This window comes from Cydia fagiglandana, chromosome 1 (genome assembly GCF_963556715.1).
Source record: "Cydia fagiglandana chromosome 1, ilCydFagi1.1, whole genome shotgun sequence".
NCBI lineage: Eukaryota > Metazoa > Arthropoda > Insecta > Lepidoptera > Tortricidae > Cydia > Cydia fagiglandana.
Window position 1 is genome coordinate 6154640 of NC_085932.1, and position 16235 is coordinate 6170874.

At 34.3% G+C, this 16235-nt stretch overlaps 1 protein-coding gene across 1 annotated transcript in view; it reads right to left on the reverse strand.

The window, feature by feature from the left end:
• The window catches only part of LOC134680027 (microtubule-associated protein futsch), a 151399-nt gene that overhangs the window by 73305 nt on the left and 61859 nt on the right, over positions 1 to 16235 (reverse strand). The window lies entirely within an intron of this gene.

The following is a 16235-nucleotide window of genomic DNA, read 5'->3' on the forward strand; positions in this document are numbered from 1 at the left end:
TAACTAAACAGAGATACTTGTAATTCATATAGATGACCGAGATACTTGAGTTTAGCGTAGATATTCGTTACTGCAAATCAGTTTATTACAATGGTAAAACAAGTATCTCCCAATATAATCTGCAATTTAGGTTAGAAATTAGTTACATAATTATACAGAAGGTACCTTGTTTAAACATATACATAGAAAACAAATTTGCTTAGCAATATTCGTGTCAAAGGCTAACACGTGAAGAGTCTGTGAGATTTAAGTATAAAGAAAAAGTGTTGTTAAAATAATTAAAATTATCTGTATTGTCTACACTTCTACAGTAATGAAAACAGAACACTAAGTAGAATGCATGAGATAGACGCCTACGCCAAAGAAAGAGAAAATCATAATCATACTGTAACCATGCCAAAGGATTTGTAAAAAAATAGAAACAAACAATAACTGACTGGATTCAATTGACCAAAAGGGAAATATTTAATTCAGAAATAATGCCAATAATTGAATTTTTATAAAGACATATGTTATGTGGTAATGTGAATTATCTAAGATCAATCTCGAGGAGTCTTTTAGTAGAGTTAGACCAAGCAAAGTCTGCAGAGATTTTGAGAGCACACTCAGTGCCAGTGTTATTTATATCATAATTTCATAGAAGTTTGACGTTTAAAATAACACCTTCACTGCGTGTGCTGTCAAAATCTCTGCAGACTTTTCTTGGTTTAACTCTAGCCACCTAGCCACTAAAGAGAACCACCAATTACTTACCATATTAATAGGTAACATAGCCAAGAATTGATATTGCTTGATAAGAAATAGGTAAAACTGACTTGAAGGATTTAATTAGATTTTTACTTTGTTACATAAGTAAAGTTAAATAGTAAATAAAGTAACTATGTACCTAAGTATTTATCTATGCAAGTATGTATATCGTCGCCTAGTACTCATAGTACAAACTTTGCTTAATTTGGGGCTAGGTCAACGGGTGAAAGATTGTCCCCAAATATTGATTTTTATGGACTCACCAGCTCTCACCATGTCATGCACTAGCCTCATTCCTATCAAAGACATCTGTCAAATAGGACTATTGAAAATTCAAGTGCAAGTCGGACACGCCCACCTTACAAATTTAAATTATTTATTTTTTTGTACTTTATAGTTTTCAGATTATTCCCTTTATTACATAACATACATGTAGTGTAAGACAATATTACTTACCAAATTTCATAGTTCTACTACCTTTTTACCTAGGTACCCTTTAAATTTTGATTTCCTTGAGAGTGTCGAATACCTACGTATTTTGGCATAAACGACCGTATCTTTATTTATGTTAATTTATAAGTTTGATACGATACCACGTCCACGAAGACAGAGAGTTTGTTGAAGGAATGGGATATTGCATTACAAAATAATCTCTGGCAATAAATAAAATCGGTACCAATAACCATGTATCAGAAGGTCTGAGGATGGCAACATCAATTACTAATCCAAAAAAGGTATATTTTCCAAGAGAAAATGAGTTTTAAATATATATAAAAAAAAAATTTTTTTTTCAAGCTTTTTATTATCTAACAGAAATTTTGAAGTCGACAAACCTGAAAGAAATAAAAATAGGTTTTCGGTAGCTTATGTCATTAGCTTTCATTTGATACCATTTTCTTTAGAATTGCATGAAAATTTGAAAAGTTATTGAGCGGAGAGCCAAATATGTTTAGTATTTAAGATGCTAGAGTGCTTGCTATTTCAAAGCTAAACACAAGATACTTGAATTTGTGTAGAATGGTTCTGAGATTTTCGGGCAGTAAACTACACAGAAAACATTTTATGCCTGTACAAAGTTTTATATACAAGAATATAAAAAAATAAAGTCTGTAGAAGCTTAATTTTATCGCGCTTAACATAATGGTATAAAAAGATGTTACATTTTAGACCAAATACCTAACAAAAAAGACAAATTACGTTTTTTTGCTCTCCTCAAAAATTTGTCAAAACGGGGTTACTTGTTTTCTGCTTAGGGCAGCCGATATGTCTTTTCAAGTCAAATTGGCCCCCGACCGTTTAAATAACTAAACTCTATTCAGGGTAACAATAAACGCCATTTCTTTGATTGTTTCGCTGACTCGCCAAAACAGTTTTTAGACTTCGACATTACATTAGTAATGAGTAATTGAATGTGTGTATGTTACATCTATTATGCATTAAATAATAACACCCACATCGTGAAAGTGTAACATTGGCTACAAAAAAGCATTGTATAATAGAACCAAGTTAAAAAACAGCCCCAACAAACAATTAAATCCCTTACTACGATGGCATAACAGGTTTTCTGAGTGAATAAGTTTTTGCGTTGTGATATTGCGACATACTTAGTTAAGTATCTCAAATGTCGTGAAGAAGATATCGTGGGAAGACTAGTTGCGCAAAGATAAGACAAAACTACATGAAAACTATAAAAACCGGCCAAGTGCGAGACGGACTCGCGCACGAAGGCGGCTAATATTCATAAATTACGTCATTTCAAATTAGGGTCTGGACATCGGATGATGGTAGCATGACGTAGGAGGAAACGGGGTCATTCGAAGCATGATTTTTGGATGATTTTAGGGGGGGGGAGGGTCAAAAATCGTCAAAAATCGATGACGTAATTTATGGACAGCCCCAAGGGTCCCGTACCATTACGCATAAAATGTCTTCTTTAGCAGCCTTGTGGGTTTTTTCCAACATTCACTTTGCTGCTAAGGGTCCTTTTTACAAGATTCTTGACATCTTATAAGTTTTCCCTTAGGTCTCCCTTCAGTATATTCAGTTATTTCTAAATTATATCACTAAATCTCAAACAAGCCACGTGCCCTGCCGGGATTAGAACCCGTAGGGCTTCATAGCAGGCATGTGGTCACAACATACGAGTATGTGTATGTGTCGTAACATTCTTGTCTTTCACATGTTTATAAATCTATCTTGTTATGATGATGCACATTTTATGCGTAATTACATAGTATTGGTTCAATAAACAATTGTGTAAGTGTAATGACTGTTTACAAATAAATTATTGACATTTCTGACTCTTGCTATTTCAGGAACAGATTATTGCGAAGGCAGCGGATACAGTTTTACTATAGGACGCTTAAATAACCCATTCGCGGTTTTAACAGTATTAAGGGGCCCACTGATTAACGGACGGTATCGACCTGTCAGTTAGAACACAATTTTGACAGTTCCGAACAACTGACAGGCCGATACCGTCCGGCGGACTGTTAATCAGTGGGCCCCTTTTTAGCGACCCGAACTACTGCAACATCGAGTCCAGGATGTATGGCAATAACAATAATATTAATGCCTAGCGGCCAATCAATTAGGTACAGTCATCAACAATAGTATCTTACACAACTAGGGCCGCAAAAATATGTGACACGTTCCTATTTGGAGCGCAATAAGAGCGCGTCATATCTTTTTGCGGCCCTAGTTGTGTAAGATACTATTGCTGATGACTGTACTTACTTACTTTTTCTTGATTCAAGTACTTGTAAGTAAATAATCCAAAATATTATAGTGAGCCACAAACCACAGGACAACAGTTGATACTACTTTTGGTCACCAAATTTCGAGTCTAATTCATAAATATTCTAATAGGTCACTGACATAAATTAGTTCATTGTTCTTGACTAAATGACTATAACAGAAAGGTCACCGTGTGAAGTGTGGTTAACCTCCAGAATCAGCGCTCGTCCATAATTAGCAGCTTAATAATAAATTCGGTTCATATTTCACATATACATTCATTGAACTATGATTGCTAAGCTGTTACTGACTATACTGACAAACTATACCACTATTGTTTTCTAACACGTGGTCGTAACGATCAGTAAAATGTTTTTTTTTCACTGCTTTTATTTAACAACCTATAAGGTACAAGTACTACTGCTCGACGCTGCACTAGTATTCGACATGGGCACTTCATGTCAAAGTGTCAGGGATTAAATTTGAATACGGAAAAATCTTCGCCGTTCAAATTTAACCTATATTACTTTGACATAAAGTGCCCATGTCGAATACTAGTGCAGCGTAGAGCACTAGTACTTCTACTTTACCTACTGTATTTCAATTTCACACCCAAATATACTTAAGGATCTATTATTAACATGAAAATATCATGTAGAATTTCTACAGGACATTGTCCATGTTATGTATTTGTCAATCAATATTATTGGAGGATATTTAAGCATGTTTTTTCAGGACGAGACGTAGAAGTAATGCAAAATTAACACAAAAGTTAATCCTTGTGTGGAGTCATACTTTGAGTTTACAAGTTTATCAAAATACGCATGACGAGTAGATTAATTTTAGATGGTCGTAAAGCGCACACGTGTTAGGCTATGGTCAACATAGCTGATTTAATTATTGCACCGGATTAGCCTTCTATTTCTGAACCTGCCTCGTCATCTACGGACCAGAATAACCGAAGCTAATACCTAACTGCAAATTGTGTATGCAGTCGCAATAATCTTTATTTTGTGAGCGCAAAATGTATTAAGTATTCTCTCTAACTAAATTGCCATTTGTATGATGATTTGTAGGTACAAAGTGCCCATGTCGAATACTAGTGCAGGGTGGAGCAGTACTTCTACCTTATTTAATTTTACTCCCAAATATACTTAGGGACTATTAATTAACATGAAAATATCATGTAGAGTGTGTACAGGACATTTTCATGTTATGTATTTGTCAATCAATATTATTGGAGGATATTTAAGCATGTTTTTTCAGGACGAGACGTAGAAATAATGCAAAATTAACACAAAAGTTCATACAAGTGACATTAGGTGTTTATGTAAACTTGCAAAAATTTGCATTCCTAATTTCATACCTAATGAATGACACTTAAACAACGTTTAATTAGGCTAAACATAGATTTTCTAACAAAATTATATCTAACATACGCATTCGACGTATAATTTATTTTACGACATATATAATGTTACCTCGTATAGTAAACTACGTACGTTTCATTGCATCGTCCACGAAAATGATACCACAATATCTCGTATCTCTACGTTACGGTGAAATGCGGTTTTTCCTCTAAAGAATAAAGTTGTTTTCGTATTGCAACAGAAAGATAATAAGATAAGAAAGTAGCCGATAAATCGCGAACTTTTAGTAAAATCCAGCTAAAAACAAAAAGAACATATCTACGATCACTTTGCCGTGTCTCCAAGCTCTATAAGTCCTTTTCAGTTAAAACCTGCCGTCGTTTTAAGGTCGAGAACTCGAGGTCTTTCAACCCGCTTGCGGTACCTAGCAGACTAACGTTTCCACAGAAAACTAGTCTTTCACCGAATTTTGTACTTAAGGCGGCTCTCTTGTATTGAATTCGATAAAGATCAAACAAGGCTTGAAATGACGAAGAGTTTTTTGTGAGTTATTTATCCACGTCAACCTTAAAAAACTGGCGAAAAAAGGTGACTTTTTGACGGTGAAAAAGCATGACGCATTTTATGAGAATCATTAGTATGAGCTCGCAAACATGTTTTAAGTCTTAGGAAAACAGTCATATGACTATATGTATTATCAAAGATTTGAATCATTTTCTTATTCTACTTGAAGTTATTATCAGAAGGTTTTTAAAAACAATTACCTATATAAAATAATTAAACTTTAATTGCAGAAAGGAAAAGCGTTCTGACTATAATACAATATACTGATATAACAATCCACTTATTATGTTTAATCATCTGTGGCTTAAGTCTCACCTTGAAGGATGTTTTTCGTTTCTACGGACAATAAAGTTAATTGTGTTTACTTCGCAATAATATGTATGTATGTATGTATAATAAAATCCCGTGAGCGGTCTTAATTTACCTTTCTACGCGAATTTATAGTCATAACAATTTTGTTGTTATCGCCCAAACAATAACTATACCTACGCTAGAAAACGTCAGTAATCGTAATCGTAACAAATCGAATTTCTAATTGATTTCACTATTGTAGCAATATTACAAAAGATACAAGCTTGAAATATAACGATGAAAATATCAGAAGAATTTTAAATCCTTAAATACTCGTATATACTTGGGGCTGAATACTGATAGATTAATCTCGTCTATCTGTTAACGCTTTTAACAGAAGAGCACCTTATCTCATCACTCTGCCTTTGAAATAATACAAGTCCAGTCAAATAATTCAATCTAGAACATAAATTGAACAGTAATAGCTAAAGTGAAACAATATTTCGGCTACAGTTGTTACTGCAGTAGTTCCTCGAAATATTAGTCATTATTTGCACATCAAATACTCACCTCTAGCACCAAAAGACCCGAACCTCTCTCGATTGACGGCAACCTTGTATTTCTTGTCACTCGGCACCGGCAGCTTCGACGGGTACTTCTCGGAATGAGCCCTGTAGAGCTTCTCTTTAGACCCGTGGGCACCCATTTTAGCTTGCTTATCAACTCAGCGTCATCAGGCAGCCTTTCGTCGTTAAAATCAAGGATCTTTGGAGTGCATCCATCATTTTAAATATATTTGTGCATTATAACTTTGTTCCTATCTATACACTTTCACAACACTATTTTAAAACACTAATCAGTCTTCATTATCACAATCCTTGGTCAGCTTGCTTCCATTCCTATGTAATTTCGTTAAAATATCAACACTGTCGTGTTAATTCTTGTGTGGTGTCATACTTTCAGTTTACAAGTTTATCAAAATACGCATGACGAGTAGATTAATTTTAGATGGTCGTAAAACGCACACGTGTTAGGCTATGGTCAACATAGCTGATTTAATTATTGCACTGGATTAGCCTTCTATTTCTGAACCTGCCTCGCCATCTACGGACCAGAATAACCGAAGCTAATACCTAACTGCAAATTGTGTATTCAGTCGCAATAATCTTTATTTTGTGGGCGCAAAATGTATTAAGTATTCTCTCTAACTAAATTGCCATTTGTACAGTCAGGAGGAAATTCAACAGTCGGATTACACGTTTTTACTGTGCGCTGTTAATCATTTTCGCTTAAGCATTCGCTTTCAACGGACAACTTTTTGTATTAGAAAGTACGAGATCAAGCTGCGTGTATGAAATGATAAAACCTATCACGCTACGGCGCAACGTCGGTTACGATTGAATTAAGAAGCCTTCTTTTTTTATCTCAGATTCGGTAGACGATCTTAGTCAATTATTTACGAGTACAGTGGAAACTGGATAAGTGGAATCGCAAGGGACCGGCTGTTTAGTTCCGCTTATCCAGGTTTTCCATTTATCCAGTTTTCCACTTAACCAGGTTTAAATAAAACGTTTTCTCACTTACAGAAGCTCTCGCTAATAGAGGTTCTGGATACTAGTAATGTCGCTTATAGAGGTCACGTATAGTATGGTCAAATAAAAGATCTAGACTTAAATAATCATCTTTTATTAAATATGTATGTAGATATACATATATGTATTAACAAAAAATAGGTATGTAATCCTGACTTTAAAATAATGCAAAAAAAAAACAATTAAAAAAAGCAAAAAAAGACGGTCACCCATCCAAGTACTGACCACTCCCGACGTTGCTTAACTTTGGTCAAAAATCACGTTTGTTGTATGGGAGCCCCATTTAAATCTTTATTTTATTCTGTTTTTAGTATTTGTTGTTATAGCGGCAACAGAAATACATCATCTGTGAAAATTTCAACTGTCTAGCTATCACGGTTCGTGAGATACAGCCTGGTGACGGACGGACGGACGGACGGACGGACGGACAGCGAAGTCTTAGTAATAGGGTCCCGTTTTACCCTTTGGGTACGGAACCCTAAAAAGCAATATTGTAAATAATCCACAGTACTCGTATACAATTTTCAAAATTTCAAAAACAATCACTCCTAATATTTATTTATGCAAGAGCAACCAGTATGTACTCATACAAAATACGTAGTTAAAACATGAACCATAACGTTAACGAAACAAACTACCCTCCGTGTGACGGTTTATTAAAAATACAGAGCTATTTCACTCATAGAGGTTTCGAAGACGGCTGCTTCCAGTTACAGAGGTAAAAATAAGAAATTTTCGAAAAAATGGATTCCGCTTATAGAGGTCCCAAAATTCCATTTATAGAGGTAATTCGTTGCCAAGGGACTGGAACCGAGAACTTCGGTCCACTTAAAGAGGTTTTCCACTAACCCAGGTTCCACTTATCCAGTTTCCACTGTATTAGCTAGGAGCTTATTCCATTAGGGAGCCTTTTTTAAAGTATCACTGTGTTCTCTTTAGTGCCATATCCGCTGTAAAGCGTTATTTTAGTAAAACTAAATATTTCGTAACGATATTTCAATCGAATTTGAAGAACTATTGTAACTACCAAAAAAAACTAGTTCTAAACAACAAGTTATAAATTAAAATATACCGATAACAAATTTATTTTAGTCTTATGAGAAAATATGAAACACATTGCATTGAAATGCACAATTTATTTCATAACACTCGAGCTCAACCAATTAGGGTTGTCATACCACAAAATGGAAGGTCGAGATAAATCGCCGCTACCAACCCTCAGCAAAACAAACATAATTTCTCTTCCAATTTTAGCCGTAATAGTACGTATTAGTCACTGCGGCAAGTGTTACCAGTTCTCTGGTGCTATTTCAGTAAAGTTTCAGGGTTAAATAACTTTAATACTGGCTCAGATGTCCTCTGCATTTGCCACATGATGCGCTAAACACAAATAGAACTGCAAACTGCATAAATGCACATGAGGTAAACGCGTACACGAATACGAATGCACTTATAGATGAACACGCCTTAGTTCTTTTATAATTTTATTTTACATATTGTGTAAAATAATATCTATAATAGCATTATTCCAAAAACAGCACCTTTTTCGGGTTTCGTGTTGCAGAAAAAATAATATAGGTACACTTTAGGTTGATTTATACAGAATTTAATAAGTAATAAAATTATGTTTGTCGATACAATTGTAAAACGCAATCATGTAGCTATATTTCAATAATATTAAAATAAAAAGATATTTTGACTCAACACCCCACGATATACCAAAACTAGTTATCTTCAGCATGACTCATTAGATTAGATATACTTGGCTAAAGGTTCTGAGAACTCATACAAAGTTGGCCAATTAGAACGTCTCATTTGCTAAGTGGTACCTAGGTACCTACTTCACTTTAGGTAGCTTTGCAAACGATGTCCTAGATGACCTACTGTAACTGTACATATCCGTACACGGCGGGAAGAAGTTGATAACTCGAGATATTCTACCGAAGAAATTTGAACTTAAAATAAAATGACATAAGGTTCAAAATTCTTCAATTTTTTCCCGCGAGTTATCAACTTCTTCCCGCCGTGTACGGATATGTGTACCTACAGTAGGTCGTCTAGGACAATTGTAAAATAAGACTTCTCGACAGAGATATGTCTCTCCAAGAGGCAATCCCGAGAGAACAAGCGCTCAATAGAAAAAATTACGAAGCTGATGTACCTAATAAATATGAATTTGTATAGTTAAGTAAAAAGTGAAGAATTAAGGTATACTGCCGAGACGTAGACTCGTATAATTAGGTCTGATAAACTCTTATATGCATTATATATTTTACTTTCTTCATGGCAGTTCAACTACATAAAATAATAAGCCTGTGTAACCTGGCTTGTTATCCCTTCACACATAACTCTTACGAATCTCGAGTTTAAATGACATGCTCAGTCACAAATAGAATTAGCACGTGTTTTATGTACAATCGACATCAAAGATATGTTTACAATTTTCGCCTTATCACAAACGAGTAAGGTGCAAAATTGTACACATTTATTTGACGTCTACTGTACATATACACCATCTTGAAGTAGCAAAAATCCAAATAAATAAGTCTAGTCCTTGACAAGCGACTCTGCCAGTTTTTCAACTAGTTGCGGAATTTTTCATTGCATTACGTACTAAGTCTAAATATAGAAATAACCTCAGCACACGTAACTTTAGGTGCGATGTCATCAAACTTAATGACACAAAATGAGCATTCGCGAATAATTTGCGAATGTTTTTGAACGATTTTATGCAGGAAAACACGCAAATACGTTATCATGGTAGGTATTGTCGTAATACTTAAATGAAACAGTTAATTATATGTAAGTACCTATTCATTTTATACATTATATAGTATCAATAAATACTCAGTAGATTACTAAGTATTTTAAAAATAAAGTGCAGGTTATGGAGTTAAATAAAAAATATTTGCCATTATCAATCAGGCAATTTTAATAGCAATAGGCACCTATTAGTTAGTCAATCAAATCGGGACTAGACATGTGCGCCGCGCCGCCGCGCCGCCGCCGCCGACGATTTTTCCACGCCGCCGCCGCCGATAAATTTGACCGGTGTATAATCGGCGTGGGAAATTTTGATACCTATCGTGTCTTATTCCATGTTGCGTGGTGAGCAGATAGTGTCAGAGGTATAATTTAAAGATCCTTATGCTTTTTCGCTTATTATATGCCAGTGAAGCATATTAGCATAATTTTTGTTGTTGCGGTGTTAGCTGTGATAACGATTTAGCGTTAATTTAAACAAGATCTTGTTTCTGGATCTCAGGTTATTATTTGATATTTTATCGCACACATTTTGTTTTACATCAATATTCTCTTTATTGTCAATTTAATCAGTGAAATAAAGTCAAGAAAATAGCAGGTTCATATCCTAGGACATAAACATGCTATTTTCTTCTTAGAATCTCCAGCAAGCTGTAATTGCGTATTTTATGATTTCTCGTATGATTCTGGTGACACGCATGAGGGTCATCAACAAGACATCAATGTCATCATATGATAGATATGATTTGATTTATTTATCACATAATATACAATTTTATTTAAAAATACACACGATCAATTCTTAGTCATTTTATGGTGATTATCAGCTTCTTTTACTTAGTAATATATATTTCAATCAAAATTATAAAAGTCGGGTTAAAGCTTCGTAATAAGCTATACCTAAACAATGATACCTACTTATAGGAACTTAAATCACCAAATATCTTCACTAAGCTAGGAGTAAAGAAAACAAAGTAGACCTTAATAGGTATTCTATAAAACGGGACACTCCCAAAGTCCAAAGACATTCTGTTGAGCGAATCAACCGGCCAGATAAGTTTACTTTCGAAAACGACGATATCTTTAGTCTTACATAGTTTTCTGTTCGGACAAATGTAAAGTATTCATCATTATATCGTAACAAATCCTAAGTGAGGCGACAGCTGCTGGGAAAAGTCAATATAGATTTAAGGCAACTTAAAGATTTTTTTGTTTTATTTGTATTTCGCTTAAAAGTAAGTAAAAATACTGCCTAAAATGTAGCGTTTTAAAGTATCCTTTTTAATTTAATATTTAAACATACCGTCGGTAACCATTAGGTAGGTATTGGTAATAAATGGTTGCCAAGTGACATGCCGGGATATATAATTTTCGGCAATAATTTAGAAAACACACATAATTTATGCTTTGGATAGCCTAGTAAATACTCAGAAGGCTTTAATGTAGAGTTTCTACAGCCACGTTCTCATGCAGTATCAAAAATTATGCCACGCCGATTTCACGCCGATCACGCCGCCGCCGCCGCCGCCGGTCAAAAAATCATCGGACGCCGCCGCCGATGATTTTGCCATCGGCGCACACCTCTAATCGGGACTATGTCAATGAGAACATATATGCCTATGTATTCCACGTTAGATACTTTTAAGATTTTCCTCTTGTCTGTAAATAATGATCCTGACCAAATTTTTGGTCAAGTTATTGGAGTTTTTTTCGAAACAACTTGTTCAGGATTTGCACGGGACAACCGAGGTGTGAAGCCAAAAATTTTGACCACCACACACATGAAAGGTTAATCGGAGATTGGACTAGCAAAGACCTTTTTCGCCTTTATGCCGCGATAGAACTTGACTAGCTTACGGTTTTCCAGATGGTATTGATAGAATTGCCTCACCAACGCTTTGTAGGTAGGTACACCAGCCATACGCAGATTCACATTAAAGTCGACGTCACACACCTCACTAAATGTAACTTTGGATATTTTTTTTTATACCAAATCGATTATTAACTATTGCGATTATCGACTCACCCATAAATCGGACGATGGACGCGTCCTGTTAACCACGGGAAACGACACTACATCTGCTCTATGCTCTATGGTTCAAAATGGCTGCCTATTGGGACGGCAAGGGTAGCCATGCGCATCTTCGGGAGATTGCTGGGATTTAATAGACTTATCTTATGTTGTGACAGTTGACAATGTAAGCCCTTTTACTAGCGTGATGTGGGTAAGGTAGGTCAATGGAGCACAAACATCTGTATTGTTTTACATGTACCTATTGCAATTAATAAATATTATTTTCGCACGCGAGCATAATCTCACGTTGTTTTTTGATAACTAAGACAAATACCTAATCAGTATTTCTCGAATTGACTACATAAAATATTAGAAAATTTTGCAGTCGTGACATTTATTTGTGCTACTTAAAAGTACCTAACTAAGTAATTGGTTTACTTTGCAGTTTGAACTTGAATTCTAATAAATAAAATATTAAAATGAGTACAACCTATTCGACCCCTATTAACCTTTTGATTTAGTTAAGTAATAATCACATATATATTAAACACATTTCCAATTCAGAATAATAAACGGTAGGTATACGACGAATCTAAACCCGTTCCAATAAGTAGGTTTAAAAGCTATCCGAATACATATCCATGTAACTTTCACAAAATCTCATAATACCCACTAATGGACAAAAATAAATTTTGACTTTCCGCTCCAGTCATAAAGTCCTTTATCCTTAAAATGTTTCTGTAGAACACAGAATTGCAAAAGATTAAAAACAGAGTAAGTAGTCCCTTTGATTTCTAAATCTCCTATTTATCTTTTGTTTACTTTTCAAATCTGAGCTTTACTACATTCAACTCAATGACTCTTTTATAAAGGCAGAAGTGTGTGAGATACGAGCTTGGCGAAATAAAGTGGATGCGTTTTGCGGCGCGCGGCGCGGCGCACCTAATAATGGACTATGTTAATTTTAGAAGCGGTCTTTGTTGTATGTGACGTCACGCGCTGGAACTACGAACAGTAGCTAATGTTGACAGAGATACGACTGCAATAATATCGGCTATCGACATTAAATGTGTATAATTTTGACAGTGAACAAAGATTAAATTAAAACCTACACCATTTTCATAAGGTTATTTCCATAAAATCATAGTAATTCCAGGCTAGTCATCGCGTCAATAGCATTCAATCAATTTTATAATATTTATTTGAAACTTTTAAAAAATACGAATTGGATATTACTAAAGGCCAGTAGGTGGTTAAGGACTGTTATAGTTATTTTATTTTTTATTTGAAGCTGATAACCTTATTTTTATTTCAAATACAGGTCATGAACTTTTTTGATGCAAATTAAATTGGTAAATACATATACATAGTGCATTGACGCCCTCATTTCGCAATCAACCGACAAAAACACAAATTAACAAAAAATTAAACCCAATTGCTAACCGGAACAGATAAATTAATAAAATAAAACACATACATATTACAATATTAATCCCGTTGAATTTGCCTTCAGTACCATCGTCGACATATACAATTGACTTATCGTATACCTTATTACAACGAGATAAAGTCTACCATTGGTCAATTAGGTGTGTTGCTATAACTCTCGCGTCGAATGATGGTCCTAATAAATGAAGAAATATGTTTTCAACGCATTTTTAGTGTTCCGTACAAAACATTGTTCACGGAACACTTATGGGATCACTTCGGTCTTGTTATTACTTAAATGTTCCATTTCTTAATAAATAAGTGTACTAAACTTTTAAAAAATGTCTACAAACCTTTTACGTGACATCTAGAAGCACCTAGTTATAGTATAAGCAGAGATATATATAACTCCGTATAAGATAAATAAAGTCTAAGAAAAAAACGTGCCTCGGATATCAAGAATAAGTCATTCTCGAATAGATGGCGCCATTATAATTTATACCTTTGGCCTATTCTCGGCTAGATGGCGTTGAGGACACCGTTTGATATTTAACAATTTTAACACATATCAGTGAAAGAACATGGGTCAGTATGGAACAATAAAAAATAAAAATCATTTATCCGTAAATATATTTTGATTAATTTAAACATTTTCAATTTTATTTTAAGTTTTAATCGTGTGTCGATAGATGGCAGTAAATGTACCGTGACTACAAAATTGACAATGACAGGACCCCTCTATACTATCTATTCTTTTTGGTATAAGTATTCTAGTTGGTAAGGTCAATGACCTTGTCATTCGAATGACTTGATTGCTGATTGAATAATGCATTTCCTCACATTAACTGCCCATAAAGGCTGGGAAAGTTGAACGATTAAGACAGAACTATAACGAATCACGAATCGTAAAGTAGTTGTCTGTGCAATTACTTCAAATTTTAATGGCATACACATTATGTACCTATTTAATTAAAATATACTTCCCGTCAATTATGTGAGCCTGTTTACAGTTACAGCAATAGACAATTCCGTTTCGTTATTGTTGGAATAATCCAACAATGTTTACATACCCATAAGGGTATGGGACTTAAATAAGTTTTACTGACGAGAATCTGAATTTTAATCTTAAAGGGTCTGAAAAACATTTTCATTTTCATATTGTGAAACCAAAATTAATCTATTTTAAATATTTGTTTAATATCTTTGTCGATTTTAAAACAATCCACGTATTAAGTAAATAGTCGTCATCAATGCGGCCGTTGTTTGCAACGTGACATGAATTAAAAATCGATCTAACTAAAAAAAAATATTTTTAACAAACACAAATAAGACACAAAGACAGACAGATATAGCAAATATTTGCGTATCAGTTTAGTCTTCCTCAAAATTCTGCTCTGTTGTAAAGAACGCACTGACAGACGTACCAAATATGCAGTGTAGTTTACCTCGTGATGCTCACAGGGAACGACCAATGGATTCATAAGTTCTTGGTATGAATTCGATCTAAAGTCAAAATTAATACTGCACCTATGTGACTTCGACGGTGTACTTTCGTTTGGGCCAAATACATTTCGCCAAATTTCACTTCCCAACAAACTTATCGCAATAGTTTCATTTCCCAAAGGAACCTTTAGCAAAGTTACACTTCGCATATAATTTATTTGGTCAAATTATCATTTGGCATGATTTTACTTTGTCAAATGTTATTAGGACAAAAACTTATTTAGCAAACGTTTTTTATTGTCTAATATTATATTCCAAAAAGATGTTTGGTCGAAATTGTCACTTCGCAAATTTGACAAATAGGCATCAAGGCTATTTAAATTTGTACTTTTTGTTATGTTAATATAGGTACGTTAAATTCTACGTAATTTGGGTGGGTTGGGTTAGGTTTGAACTGCGATCCTCACAAAACGGAACGGTTATCGGAAAAGTGGGTTAGGTTAGGTTAGAACTGTGACCCTCACAGAATCGAAATGCTATTAGAAAAGTGGGTTAGGTTAGGTTAAAACTGCGATCCTTACAGAAACGAAATAATATGTACTAGAAAAAGGTCATCGAAGTGGAATAATTAATTTAATAGAATAACGAGATGTAAAAAAATTGCATGACATTTTAAACTAAAATGTGGTTTAAATATTGGTGGTTTTTTACTATTTTAGGGGTTACAATTATTACTTCGGTGTTATTTGCTTTAATAGAATAGCAAGATGTAACAAATTTGGCTATCATTTTACATTAAAATGGAGTTTTAATTTTAGTGATCATTTACTACATATTTTTGGCAGTAAGAATGTTTTTTTTTTGACGTTACATTTTACTATGTATATGTAATGATCAGTTAAATACCAGACATATAAAATTCTGCTGCCTCCACTTTATTGGTATGTAAATTGTATGCCATGCAATATTTTGGGACATGTAAGTTATGCTTAATGATACATTTGACTAAATAATATTTGGTAAAATGAAACTTGTTCAAGTAATTATTTGCTAAACAATAACTTGCCAAAAAAGACTATTGCTAACTGAAAATTTGCGATAAGTTGTTTTGCCAAACATTTTTTTGGGAAATGATAATTTGGGAAACATAGTTTGGGATGTGATACTTTGGGAAACGTTTTTGGCCCATTCGTTAGTAAACCGACTTCGACGCGTCTGGCCTACAGAATTGGGTCATGCCAATGCAACATTTTTGGCCAAATTTCGTAATAAACAAAACATCACGCG